The sequence below is a fragment of the Rousettus aegyptiacus genome, unplaced genomic scaffold (genome assembly GCF_014176215.1).
Source record: "Rousettus aegyptiacus isolate mRouAeg1 unplaced genomic scaffold, mRouAeg1.p scaffold_m13_p_1, whole genome shotgun sequence".
Taxonomy (NCBI): domain Eukaryota; kingdom Metazoa; phylum Chordata; class Mammalia; order Chiroptera; family Pteropodidae; genus Rousettus; species Rousettus aegyptiacus.
This window is the reverse complement of record NW_023416284.1, coordinates 168789471-168804444: the sequence shown is the minus strand read 5'-3', so window position 1 is coordinate 168804444 and position 14974 is coordinate 168789471. Positions and strand designations below refer to the sequence as shown.

The 14974-nt window shown below is 37.5% G+C and overlaps 1 protein-coding gene across 6 annotated transcripts in view; it reads left to right on the top strand.

Annotated features, from left to right (window-relative positions):
• The window catches only part of HIVEP2 (HIVEP zinc finger 2), a 180581-nt gene that overhangs the window by 31960 nt on the left and 133647 nt on the right, over positions 1–14974 (top strand). Inside the window, exon 1 of one of the 6 annotated variants that reach the window (XM_016119571.2) lies at positions 10575–10595. The exons of the other annotated variants lie outside the window; for them this stretch is intronic. The gene's annotated coding sequence lies outside the window, so the exon portion shown is untranslated. Of the gene's footprint in view, positions 1–10574; positions 10596–14974 lie in introns of those variants that run through there. 6 annotated transcript variants of the gene reach the window in all.

The following is a 14974-nucleotide window of genomic DNA, read 5'->3' as shown; positions in this document are numbered from 1 at the left end:
ATGGAACTTATACTGAGTTAGGTTGTGAGAACATGCTCCAATGGATATGACCCCACTGGTTTTGAGGAGCTTACTGTGGGGGAGAGGGGTGTGCACAGAGGTCTCAAGCCAGGAAAAGAGAGACGATGAGCAGAAGGCGCTAAGGGATTTCTGAGTAGGAAGTCAGTTTCTACTGGAGGGGCTTGGAAAGGTTAAGTGGAAGGGACAAAAGTTTGATCACGATTGTCGGCATTATTTAGAACCAGATGTAAATGGCAGTTGTTGTGTACATTGTGATCTGTAGGTATACTTTCACAAAGAGTGATACTCTGGAGTAGTGCTGTCCAGTCGAACTCTGCAATGATGGGACTGTCTTCGGTCTGTCCTGGCTGTGATGGTGGCCACTCACCACATGTGGCATTGGAGCACTTGAAATGTGACTGGTGCACCTGAGAGCTAAATTTTTATTTTATTTAATGCTAATTTTAAATTTAAATAGCCACACATGGCTATCATATTGGACAGGACAACCAGAGGAAAGAGGTGTGTCGCTAACCCAGTCTGGCCATTTTGGGTGGTCATTTTGGTCACAAATCAAAGAGACTGATAGATTTTGACTTGTAAACATAATGTGACATAAATGCTAGCACTAGAGCATTTATAGGAATACTAAAATGCAATAACTCTTAATTAAGAAATAATGTGTGGTTAGTTAAATTGGTCAGTGACACCCCCTCTACACACGCTCTGGTGAATACACTCATATGTGACTGTACGCTCACATGCACACACAAACACACATACCACACACACATGCCACACATTCACACACGTTTATTTTTTTACCTGGTTTCTTGAAATGGAAAGAAATAGAAATGTGTTTTTGAATGGCTTGCTGTTTTGAAGGACAGGTAGCGAAGTAATGATGTTTCTGCTGGAGGTAGTGGCAGGCGGGGCAAAGAGGAGTCCCCAATGGACAAAATGGACGAGCTGTGTCCTACAATAAGAACGCTGGCAAAGAGTCTCAGTTCATTTTTAGTTTCCTCATCTATAAACCGGGCATAACAATACCTCCTCTGCCTAGTAAGTTAATATATATTTGTGAAAGCTTCTATTCAGGGATACTTTTCAAACCAGTCTCTCAGCTTTTTTGTGATCCCGCACTGGGGCATCTCTCTTTCTCTCTGTGTTGACTCTGGTACCAAGATATATGATTATACACCTTGATCTTAAGTAATAAATATTCTTTGGCAATCTCCACACCTCTTCAGAGACCCACGCTTGAAAATCCTTTTAAATTTTACCCGAAACTCGTTTTGGGAGTTCTTCCTTTTTGACTTTCAGCAATATGCTGCACAGAATCGACTCTACCTCTTTCAGAATTTGTCCACTGTACACAGGACTGCTGCTGTGCACCCATCTGCTCCCCCTAAATGTGCATGCACATTATTTATTTATTTATTTATTTATTTATTTATTTATTTATTCGTTTATTCATTTATTTGTTATTATTTTTTATTTCTTTTTTATAGTGACATTGGTTAACGAAATCCAATGTTTCAGTTGTGCACTTTAACATTAAGGCATATATATATACACATATATATATACACACACATATATACATGTATATGTGTGTATATATATATATATATATATATATTTACGCTGTGTGTTTACCTTCCATCGTTAGATTTCTTTCTGTCACCACGTATTTGACCCCCTTTACCCCATCTACCTCCCTGCTTTGTCCTCCCCTCTACCCTCTGGTAACCACTAGTTCATTGTCCATGTCCATGAGTCTCTGTTTGTTTGTCCTATTCCTGTGTTGCTTTTAGGATTATTTCCTACGTATAAGTGATATTATGTGATTTTCAACTTTTTCTGTCTGGGTTATTTCGCTTAGCATGATTATCTCGTGGTCCATCCATGTTGTCACAAATGCGTGTGTATATTTTAAAGACTTTTTCATATGCCTGAATTTTGTCTTCCTGATTAGAATGGAAGCTCCTTTAAACTTTATTATTTATCTTTTAAACTTAATTTTATCCAGTGCTTTGTAGACAGTGGCACTCAGTAAATGTTGCAGACTCAGTAAAATAGAGGACTTGGGCCTATGGGGCTCATACTAACATCTTCGATAAGCATTCTTTGACTGTTTCAACCAGTGGTTTCAGGCTTTATCATGCTCCACAGGCTCCTGAATTCTTGGGCTCTATACATACAGTTCACTCGGTCTGCAGTGGGGCATGGGAAACCTAGATTTTAAGAAAATCTGGTCATTCTGATACTGGTGATTGAAGGACTATCTTTTGAGAAACAGTAGTCTATATATTACGACACCATTTCTAAGTACTCTGCCTAAAGAAACCTCTTCTGGCAGCAGGGATATTTCTTCCAAGCAGAAGTGCAGGTTTTTTATGTTGTGTATATGTGTGTGTGTCTGTGTTTTGTTGTTTTGTTTTTTGTTTTTTGGTTTTTGGTTTTTTTAGAAGGGGCTGTGAGAAGAAGTGGGAAATTTTGTGGGTAAAACATTTGTCAAAATTGTCTTCTCAAATGTATGCTTGGGTTAGTGCGTTGATAATAATATCACATCAGAAAAAACTGGATAATGTCATCAGACTACAATGATATAAATTACCTATTAGCCCTTCACTCAGAGCTTGTTAGTCCCTATTCTAGAGAAGAGCTGTACATTAGATAGAGGGAGAATAGTGTCAGTGGCAAAGGATGGCACGTCGATTGCAAAAGTGATAGTTGACAGCCTGAAAGTGAAGAAGGAAATAGACAGACTATAAAAGTCAGACCAAAGATCTTAAAAAGCGGTAACAAAATGTAGGCCAGTGGGGAAGCTGAAGGCAGGTAAGCAAATGCATGCATCTCAGTAGCTTCAGAAGCATCGCCGAGCTGCCCCAATTTATAGTAACTATTCGTCGATCTTAGCTTCTCAGTTTTACTGAGACTGAGACCATTTCTGTCCTATCTGGCACTGCATTTCCAGGGCTTAATGAATTACTTGTCTTATAGCTGAGGCTCCATATATTTATAAATCTAAGTAAGTAGATAGATAGGTTTGCTGTGGGAATTCATGTTCAAGATGACCCTGAAAATTTTCTGGCTGAGAAGAGACCCAAGTAATTTTAACCTTTTAAGTACTAAAATATCTCAGAAATTGTTGGTACGTGAAGGCCTATTTTACATGCTTAATATGTAATTCATTCCCGTCTTTACTCTTTAATATTATTTTTCTTTCTCCTGCTTCGTTCATATTTAAATGATCTTAAAATGCATGAGATTTGTATTTCAGAGTATAAATGCCCCTATATGTAGACACATAATAAAATATTTTGAATCATCAACCAGTGTCCACCATACCAATGCCACACAAACACGGCATATTTCAGAGTTTTCCGAAATAATCAGATTTCTGTATGTAGACAGAAACTTTTAATATCAATTTGAAAGTGTCCCTTTCTATATAAACTAATGCCAAATCATATTTTATATGGTTGATTATCTTTTCATAGATCGTAATGGGTTCTTTGGAGCATGATACAGCTATTAAAATAGGTATTTTAGCATGCATACTCATTAAGGAAATGCATATTATGTGCTAGGCAGACACATGGGCTCCATGTAGTAGAGAAAGCCATATTTAGAATGATGTACCTGCTCTCTAAGTGTTTCACATTGATATTCTTTCAACTGTCCCTTTAATAGACTTTCGTTAAGTGAAAAGGAAAATTATTTTTCGATATTATCTAAAACAGGTTAAATCGTGTGGTTATATTATACTTTGTTTCAAAACTATGTGTAGAGTTTGGAATTGATTTTCTCAGATGGTTGTGTCTTCTTACTGGAGGGAGGAAGAGGTGAAGAGGAATTCTCTTTTTCCATAGGCACATGTTCGGTCTTAGGTGAAATTGCGAAATGAGGAAAAGTGTATCTTTGACAGTGACATCCTACCTTTTAGCACTTCCTCCAACCCAGTGGGCCTGAGGCACCAAATTATCAAAATTTAGTCCTACGTCTCCCATCAGTACATTGAATTCCAGTCTAAAAACTACTCTCTCAAACTTTTCTAGTTCCCGAATCATCTATTTCATTCCCAATCAAAAGTCCAGCCAACAGTTATTTAAGTTCCTGCTCTGATTTTGGTAATGGTCCTGAAACTGTGTATAGAAAGAGCCGATTCCTATGCCATTCACATTCTTGGGTCATATATGTACAGTCTAGTATAGACGTATGTAAAAAGACAGAATATGCAAAAAATGAGCATAAACCATAAATGAACATTCAAAGGAAAAAATTACAAGTTATTGTAGGAACCAGGAAAGGTTTCATGGATGACATGGGCCTTGAAGGATTGTTAGCATCTTTAGGAGCAGAGATGGGTTGGGAGATGGCATGCTAGGTTGAGAGCGTGTTGTAGACGAAGGTAGGAGCCCCTCATGGCTGCCCTAGAGGTGAGTATTACTAAACTTTTGAGGGCATCATTCACATAGACTATCTATACATGGTACCCCCTGTAGTTCTGCAGTCTTGTGGCCATGGGTAAAAGCCAGGAGGCAAGAAATGTGGAGAGACATACAGAGAATCATAAGTAGCCTGGACCATGTCATGGATCTTGAATGAAAGTGAAGTTTTACCCCTTTCATTGGGTTGTTGAACTAAAACACCTTTAAACCCTCTCAGCTGCTGAGATTCTATGTTTTCTCTAATTCTGTTGGTAAGAGGAGCTGAGGAAGATTTTTGAGCAGTGGAGTGGCTTGAAATTTCAGAAGATGAATATATAGAGAGAAGGTTGAGAATTTCCTAGACCTCAGATGTGCGTAAAGTGATTTTGCTTCTTTAAAGCCATCCAAATGAAGTTGGAGTAATATATCAAACTGGAGCTCTGGGGGGTCACAAGCTTAGTCTCAAACCAGGCCCGGCCCACCCTTACCTTGACACCAACTCTACCTCTTCTCTGTCACACTGAGACTTCGTTTCTTTCATCTCATTTGACATCCTAATTAATAAGCCTTGCTAGATTTTCTTCTTCTGACTTCTCTCAGCACTCATGTCTTGTCTCTCTGTACATTACCTACTTTCTGCCTGCAGTTTTGAAAATAGACCTTTTTGGGTTGGTGCTACCTAGACTTTGTCCTGCGAACTGCCTAGTGGTCAGCTTGTTGACCACAGTTGTTTGTTTCTGCTTTTCGATTCCCTTCTTAGGTCCAGTTCCAAGAATCTGGAGCCCACAAAGGAGGCCTGTTATCAAGCCGTTGGATTAGAATAGGGGCAGAGTAATCAGGCTCAAACTATAGGAGTGAAAATTCATTCCTTAAGTGTTTATTGAGTCCTATCCAGGTTAAGCACCGACTTTGTGTGGTTCCCCTGGCTGGTCCTCTTTTCTCTGTTTTGAGTCTTTCTCCCTTCAAACTCTCTAAAAAGTTTAAGATTTTTTTCACAACAGCTGAGCCTCTCTGGGAGTATCAGCAAGACCTCTGGTGGTGTTAGCAGGCGACAACCCGGGGACAGTGGCAGCTGGTTTTATTTTTGGTTTTCGCCAGTCAGGTGTTTGTAAGTTGAGAACTGCCTGTATTCAAACAACATGATTTGGTAGTGTGTTTTGAACTTCCATAGAAATAATGGATCTGGTACAGTTAAAAAGATAGCAATGAACAGTCCTTAACATCACATGCTAGAGACTTTTAAAGACCCAGGCATGGATCAGTGGCACAGAAAATATGGGTATGCTATGCATTGTTCACAGTCTCTTTTCATATACAATTTGAGTCTTGCTTTGGGTACAGAGATCTGGGTGTTGGTGAACTTGCCTGTGGAATAGTTATTGACTTGTGGTTGGTACTGGTTGATACAACTGGGAGATTTTATTTTGGAGTCAGTTAGGTTACTGTAATTCATTTGGTCTTGTCCAGTTTTTAATTCATCTCATAAGCAATATTATATCTCAAATAAAGAAAAGACACATAGCTATCTGATCACCTTTCATAAAGTATCAACTTGATTTTTACTTTTTCTTGTATGCACTTCTGATCTTTACCCATATTCACAGATTTCAAATGGTTATAATCATTTTGATATAGTCCTTATTATGAAAATCACATTTTCCTAATCACTCTCCATTTTGCTAATTTCTACATTCTAATTTTAATGGCTATATGATTTTGATCTAATTTAATGGTCACAATTTTCTTACTTTTTTTATTTCTGAATATTTAGTTTTTCTCCTGTGGGATTGTTTGTCAAAGGATATGACTATTTTATTATACATGGTGTCTATTTTTGGATCACTTTACATTTTCATCACAACCATGTCAAAGTAAAAAATCATCACTGCATTGTTTTGGTTTGCATTTCTTTAATAATTAGTGAGGTTTCTTTATTAATTATATTTCTTTTTGTGAATTGGCTTGACATTCTTTCCTAATTTATTTCTTAGTTATTTTTGAAAAATAAGATTCTGTGAACTTTTTAGATATTGTAAATAATTATTGTTATTTATCCTTGGCCCTAATATTTCTCAGTATGATTTAATATATGTTTTGTTGTTTTACAAGTTTAACAATTTTAACTTAATGTCATCTGGTTTATCTATTTCGATTAGTTTTTGAGGAATGCTTTCGAAGCTATTTAAAAGTTACAGTCATAAGGCAGCGTGGTTCTCTGCTTATCATTGTTCATATTGATTCTTGGTCTGCTATCGAATGGATTGGATTTGTATAGACGTCTATCTTCTAGAATCACGGAATGATCTAGCTAGAGGGTAATTATCAGTTTCTATTTTTAATATTTAGAAGATCTAGTAAATAATATTTACGGATAAATGTAGATTTACAGATTGAGAGTTTAGAATGTGGATGAAAACTATAGTCAAGACTTTCTTAGTACAATGAATCTAGCTGGCAAATTAAGAAATGAATTTTAACATCAGGTTTTAATATCACAAAATATATTTATAAAACACTTTAAAAGCACTATATTTGGAAATTAATTTTCCCATGTTATTTTGAGCACTTAGAACACTTTCAAGTGTCTTGATTTTAAAATTTAAATATAATTTCAGAAATGTGGCTTCAAATTATTGGTCATTTGGAAAAATTATTTTAGCAGTCTCTTATGCCTTATTGGTTTTCTTCCTCTGAAGCTCAGAATTTAGGATATACTTTTGAAACTTATAAAACATTTCAACTTTTTCTTTTTATTGGTTTAATTGATCTTATAATCATTTAAAAATAACCTAAGTTATTTGATAAATATTTAGTTTATTGGTAGATAGTTGAGCAGTATATTTCTTAACTGTATTTAGAGATAGTAGTTCAATATTTCTTCTGGTATTTTGTACAGGGAAGGAAGAATTAAAAAGCTAATGGAAGATTGTTTCTCTTAAGTAATTTTAGAAGAGAAATTGTTATATTAAAGATGTAAAATAAATGGGCAAGGAAAATCATCAAAACAGTTATTAAGAAAATGTAATTAAATTAGTTTACTAAATCATAGAGGAAGAAGAATCATGCCAGTTATGTGTTTATGGCATATCTTATCCTATGTCAATAGATATGAAAACCAGTTTGCCTGTGATTACTTCACAGATGAATAATGGTATAGGATGTGATGTTGAACTTATCCAATTAGAAAGGCTAAGCATGAAGTTCCGGGCAAGTTGGGATTGACAGATGAGAACAAGTGAGTAACTATTCTTACAGAATGCTATACATTTGATTTTGCATTTTTAGTGTAGAGATATCATAGAGATATTCTTGTATGCGGGACTTTCTTTTTCATTTGAGGAGTAAGAATGGGTATTTATCTCCTTTGATCACATGATCAGTTTAATCGAGTTGCCTTATTTTCATTCAGAAAGAGGGTAGGAACTAATATCCAAATGAGTTACTATTTACACCTAAGTGCTCTAATAGGACATGTGTCATTTCGATAGTGTTTGGAATGAAATATGACATTCATCTCTGATTCTGTACATACTACTCATAGGTTTTTATTTTATCATTTCAAGTTCAATGTCCTGTTGCTCATGAGAACAACATATTTACAGAAATGTATCTAATGTATCGTTAAAGTATATGTGACACTGTGACCTTTATCTAAGGCATTGCTTTCAAACTGTAAATTACTGGGTTTTCCAGGAAATTATTTTTAAAGAGAAGTGCATAAAGGGATTGCTAAATCATACTTGGGAATGATCAATAAAACAGAGGGAAAACAAAAGTAGGACATGTGCCTTTAAATTCATCTATATAATTTCCTGTTTCTTCATTTGGAAGTCCTTGCCAAATATACCAGTTGAAATTCAAGCAGGGTGAGTTGAGTTTATAATTTTAAAAACTAGTAGAAGTTCAAATTCTGTATTGATCTAAGCTTTTACATTTAAATTTAGTCTAAAGTGAGTGAGCTTGCTAAATCTTGCTCAGTTCTGGTTTCTGTCCTCATTTCTCAACCCCAGGTTGCCATTCTGTTTTCTTGTGATATAGCAAAATGACTGATCACTGTTAGGACATTTTTCAATGGAACAGATCATCAGAGATGCATTTAAATAGCAAATTGTCACTGAGAGGTGCTTTAGTTTTAGCTATTTTTTACTTCGTTTTGGTGGATAATCAGCAATAAATAAAGAAAGAAGTGACGTAGAGGAAGGAGATGGGTATTAGGGACTCTAAGGAGGCGTTATTGGTGATAACAGTGTCTGAAAACAAGTCCAAAAGAGTTCAACCATTGTGGCCATTTCACCTTTCGGTTTGTCCCTTAATTAATGTCAGATATCAGAATCAGTATGCGAATAAATGGGAACCATTTGAGCCATTTGCCCTGAGTCTTGAGACTCCATATAAGAAGTCTCTCAATCTTGGTGCTCTGTATGTGAAGTACTATGTTTGATTTCAGAATTTCTTGGGTTTACTTTTGATGAGAAAGCTCTTGAGCTAGTTAAGTACTATTATTGTTGTTACTAAGTAGCACAATGAAAGGTTTAACCTAGTAAATAATTGTTTAAATTATACATTCAGTCAACAGCAAGGGCAGATCTGTTGTTGAAAGTGTCTTCTCTGACTTGAAAAATTATATTTTCACATCATTGTTTGAATTGTCTTCAATGGATAATTACAGCATTTGTTGGGGGTACAGTGCTTGTGGTCTGATAGATAGCCCAGAGTCTTAAATTCTGTGCCTGGGTGATGTTGTGTTGTGCAGTAGTAATTCTGTAAATTATTTACAATTAAGGGGGGAAAACATTGGAGAAAAGATGTGTTTACTGCTCCCAGTTTTATAAGAGAATACTGTTTGAGTTCCAAAGTAGCTTCGGTGCTTCAGCAGTTGAGATATTCCACCCTCTCTCCCCCCTCTCTAACATCCTGTTTCATCACAAATATTTATCATTTTATTCATCATTCTCTACCCGCCTTGTGGGCTGTTGTGGTTGCTGTCACTCAGCCAAGAGGCTGGGGAATGCCTATCCACAAGCAGCATGGGGCATCTGGCGAGAGTGCTTGTAAGCTCCTGCAATGGGCTAACCTTGTTGTTCCGTCGAAATAGATATAGAATAAGCTTATTTAAATAATTGCCGGAATCATCAATAAAGAACATGTTATTGTTAGGCATAGTGAAAATATACTTACTATTTGTTGTAAGAAAAAACTGAAGTCTACAGCATTTGGAGATGTCATTCTGATGGGCTTTGGAAGCTTCGAAATGAAAGAAAAAGAACAGTTACTATATAAACAAAATTATTACCTAAAAAGGCTGATCTGTTTGAGTGCTTGGTTAACAGTTTTAAAGAATTGTCTGGTTTTCTTGAGAAGTTCATTTACTATTGATTGGCTAATCATTTTAAAAATATTTAACATAAATAACACAAAATACAGTATTGTGTATAATAACGTACCACAGCATACCATAATGTACTCCACTTATTTCAGAAGGTTTGGACGTTTTTGAAGAGTGTCGGCAGGAACTTTGTAGGCTGGAGTTATGGGTTCTGGGGAAGAAGATCACAACGGTGAGATGTGCTTCTCATTGCCTTAGATTACGGGGTCTGTCCTAGCAGCAGAGCTGATCACTAGTGATGTTGACCTCAAAGACTTGGCTAAGGTAGTGTCTGCTGGCATTTTGCACTGTAATGCTACTAACTTTCTCCTTCTATCTTCTGTTCTTTGGAAGTCAGTCCACACTCCTTGAATGGAGGGAGGATCTACACGATTGATTTAATTATTTATGTAGGTAGGGACACATGGATATTTATTTTATCCTTTGGGTTATCAGCCAGTATTATTGCCAATTTATTTTTGTTGTATTTTAATTTTTTAAATTTTATTTTGCTTCTCCATCTGGTATTATGTGGAGTTTGGTATAGCATTGCATTCCCTACCTTTTGAGCCTGTCCCTCTTCCTCACGTTTACACTCTCGTTCTTCAAATAGGTTCAGTTTTGCTGCTGTGGTTAGCGGTCAAGGTCATTTTTATTGTCAAGTTTTAATGTACGCACTGTGGAAAGAGAAGTCATAACGCAAAACTTCTTGTCAGCAGATTGGTGAATTTACCTGAGAAATCGAGACTCAAGATTATGAGAATGGGTGGCTAGGATCAAAAGCATATTTCCAGGTAGGAAATCATAATCCTTTTCTTTAACTCCTTTACACTTGAGTTTGTGTAAATCAAATCACCATTTTCTTAGAAGATGCAAAATCCAAAAAGGAGAGGGGATGGCATAAATATTGAGGTTGCACCAAGGAATCACTTTTTGCTCCACCTTTAGATTCTTTAGTTTTTAAACAGTAAAATAACAGCTAAGCTTCGAAATGAAACCCAAAGGGGAAATTGCAGAAGTATATTTATATTTGTAAAAGTATTGTTGCTATGATCTTGATCACTGAGTCTTAGGTGAAAAAATACTCATCAGAGTATAAATAATATCAAGGTTTATCTCGCCGGAGAAAACAGCTACTGGTTATAGGATGTTTTGTTTGTTTCTCAGAATATTTAGTAAATATGACTTGATTTATATTTTGCATTTCTCATAAACTTCCCTAAGAGGCGATAAAGTCACAGATTCTCTCTAAGCAGGGAGGGGCCCTAGGAGAGGAAGCTCACAGATCAAACATGTCCTCAAGTTTCTGCATACTGATTTTACAAAAACAAGAATCAGTTTGCCGGCAGCTTCCATTGTGGTAATCTTACGGAGAGTAAGTTAAAAAGGAAAAGCTTATGTGAACATGAAATCAAGCAACTGAAAATCTGAAATACAAGCGGAGTGAATATTAGGCAGTGATTCTTACCTCTGCTTTCGGAGTTATAAAAGGAGTGTGATTCCCCCATGTAAACTACAGAGGTTTCAGCTCCATGGCAACATGAAGAACTTATTCTGTCCGGGGCGTGTATACACAAATGCATTCAAAGCAAGGGGTTGGAAGAGAGTTTGGCGGGGGGTGGGGGGCGGACGCGAGGACCAACCCTCCAAGTCTTGCCCGTGCATTTTTATGTGTGTGTTATAATAAGGCCTTTGTGTAAGGAGGGCCAGATAGACGTTCATGTCAGCTACCCTCTGGTCTTTTGCATGATCTAGTTGCCATCACTCAGCTTCCTTCTCTCTCCAGAAAGGAAGCCAGAAAGGCAATTAAAAAAATGTTACTGTGAGGAAAATGCTTCTCCCCCCCTCCCCCTTTTTTTTTGGAATGTCAACAGAGTTACTGCACTTCTGTGTGACTCTGGGGGGACTTGGCTGCTTCTTTCCACAATCTTTTTTCTAGGGAGAGCCTTTAAATTGTAGCCTTCACATAGTGTGAGGGCTCGTGAAAGCTGTAATCAGCTTCCTCCTCTGTGGGAAGGAATGCTCTCTGTCGGTCATCTGCTGTCCTGCCTTCTACTTAAGGCCCCGGCCGGTGTGGAGTGACCGGTGGATTAAGTGTTCTGACCCACTGCTGCTTGGCCTCTGGCTCGGTTCTGACACTTCGGGTTTCCTCTCTCCCCCTTGCTTCACAGCCATGCTCATCTCCATCCATTCCACCTGTCCTTTGCTTAGTTTTGTCACTTTGAAGACGTAACTTTATGACTTGACTATTTATTATATGTCCGTGTTTCTGTCCTGCATTTTAGGAATGATAGAACAATTTGAAAACTTGAGTTTTGCTATGCTCCAATGTGCTTGATCTAGGGGTTAAATTGAATGTTCTTCTTTATCCTGTTTAGCTCTGGGAATAGTCTTTAATAAGTCTTAGACCATTCTTCGTACCACCTAAAATTCGAGGTTGAATATGGATGGTTACCTGCACTAGTTCAGAGATTAGGGATTAAAGAAATATTCTCTTCACTACAGATCTTTTCATCAGGTCCTGAACGTAATCCCTGTCCAGCATCATAGACGGCTCTAGTGGTATTAGAAGGAAATCATTAACGAGAGGCCTGAGGGTCTTATGTTCCTTAGGACACACAATAGCGGAATGTTGTTTTCAGTTTATACTTTGGGCCATGGTCATCGTTTCTGCGCGTAAAGAAACTATTCCCCTCATTTTTGTTTTTGCTTGGAACATTCTCTTTGGAATTACTCTTAGAAATAAATGATATGTGGCTTAGATTATATATACTCATATACCTTCAGTTTCGTTTATTAATTAACTCATTCAATTATGTTTGACTTACTGTTGTGTGCTGGCCTGAGTATGCATAAAAGAGCAGACATGCGCCTGCCTCTGAAGAGCTAATGTTCTGGAAGTTAAGTGCAGACTGTAAAATATTGCATAAGTTGTAAGAGAAAGATGCACAAAGCCCAGCTGTGACATAGAAGGGGTGCTGTTAGCTCTTCTTGAGGGGCTTGACAGAGGCAAACATGCTTGAACTGCATCTTGGATGATGAGTAGGAGTTTGCCTGGTAGGCAGCATGAGGAAAGGTTTTCCAGGGTGACAAAGCTCTGACGTGCGAAAGCCCGAGACACAAACACAGCAAAGTGCTTCTGTGAGCAGTAAATCTTTGTATGGCTGGACCACAGGGTATAGGGAGAAGAGGAATAGAAGTTACAAGGGAGGGCCCTGGAATGTTTGGCAGGGACCAGGTCAAGGAGGGTATGCCATGCTGGTATGTTGGAATTTTATCCTATAGGCAGTGAGGAGAGACATGTTTAGATTTGCATTTTACAAAAGACCCTCAGGCAGCAGCATGAGAATGAATGACAGACACCCAAGCTTACAGTGGGAGACGTGGTTTGCAGACAGTTACAGTAATCTTCAAAAGAAAAAATAAAGGCCTGAATATCCAAAATGGTGAGCACAGGATGGATTGTCAAGCTTGGGAAATGGTACTAATGACTGAATCAGTGTGAAGGATGAGGGAAGAGAAGGCATTTCTCAGGACTCCAGCTGGATGACAAGGCGAATAGTGATGACATTACCGAGGATGAGAAACACAGGAAGACGAGCAGGCCTTTGGGAAAAAGAACGACTTACTTTTTAGATTTGTTATATTGTGGTCATGTGTGCTCTGTGGAAAGATCAGTGAAAGGCCTGAGTTTCAGTTTTACATCTCCAGCTTATACTCTGTGTATTTATACCCTTAGTTTCCTGGTCTGTAAAGTAGGGGTAATAATCATTGCAGGCCATTGGTGAGGACTAAGAGCAATAATGTGTGTAAAGCTCCTGTCTCAAAGCCAGTTTTCAAATAAAGGGCAGACTGCTGCCATTGCCTTGTTCTGTAGACAACTCTCCAGGCCTGGATCCCAGCAGAGAGGCTGAAAATGCAGGCTCTAGAGTTAAGCACATATAGGAATTTACTAGTGAGGTCGCGGCCGCATGCATACTCATTTGTCCAGATTCATCGGTTGGCAGCCAGTGTATGTCAAATTCTGTGCCAGAAGAAGGGAAGCCAAGTCTCTGGCCTCAAGGATCTGAGTCAATAAGGGTGACACAGAAGTAAATCAAGTGTGTTTACAACAAGAGGGTCAGGAGCAAATCAATATATCCTGAGTTTAAAAATTGTATGATATAACATATATTCAGCAAAGGACATATACAGTTTGACAAATTTTCACAAACTAAAAGGCAAGTCAGAGACAGTGCACCGATGTTCATAGCAGCATTATTCATCACCGTGGCCAGGACATGGAAGCAACTGAAGTGTCCTATGATATAGATGATTGGCTAAAGAAGCTGTGGTACCTATATACAATGGAATGTTACTCAAATATAAGAAGAGATGAAATACTGACATTTGTGACAACCTGGATGGACCTCGAGATAATCATGCTAAGTGAAATAAGCCAGACCGAAATGGTTGAAAATCACATGATATCACTTGTATGTGGGATATAAACCTAAAAGCAACAAATGAACAGGATAGAGACTCAGGAACATGGATAGTGGACTAGTGGTTTCCAGAGGGTAGGGAGTCGGGGAGAGGGGAAAGGTAGATGGGGTAAAAGAGATCAAATATAGGGGGATGGGGGAGGGTGAAGTGAATAAAGGAGATCAAATATATGGTAGCTGAAGGAAATTGGACTTTGGGTGGTAAACACACAATAGAATATACAGATGTCAAATTATAATGTACCCCTGAAAATGATATAATTGTATTAACCAATGTTACCCTAATAAACTTAATTAAAAAAAAAAAAGAACATTACCAACATTCCAAGAGCACTTCTCCTGCCCTTTTCCAGTCGCAATAAAACCCAAAAGGACCTACGAATCTAACTTTTAATACCACATAGATTTTGCCTGTTTTTCTACTTTATATATATGGTATCATATGTTGTATTGTCTTTCGTGTCTAGCTTCTTTCACATAACAATATATTAGGTTCATTTATATGTTTGCATATAGCAGTCACACTTTCTTATTGTATAGAATTCCATTGTGTGAATATACTGTAGTTTATTCATTCTATCATCGATCAATTTGGGGTTTGTTTTTATTTAGTGCAAATATTGCTTCTATGACTATTATAGTGTTGAGTGTGTACATAGATGTAGAGTTGCTGGACCACAGGGCTTGCA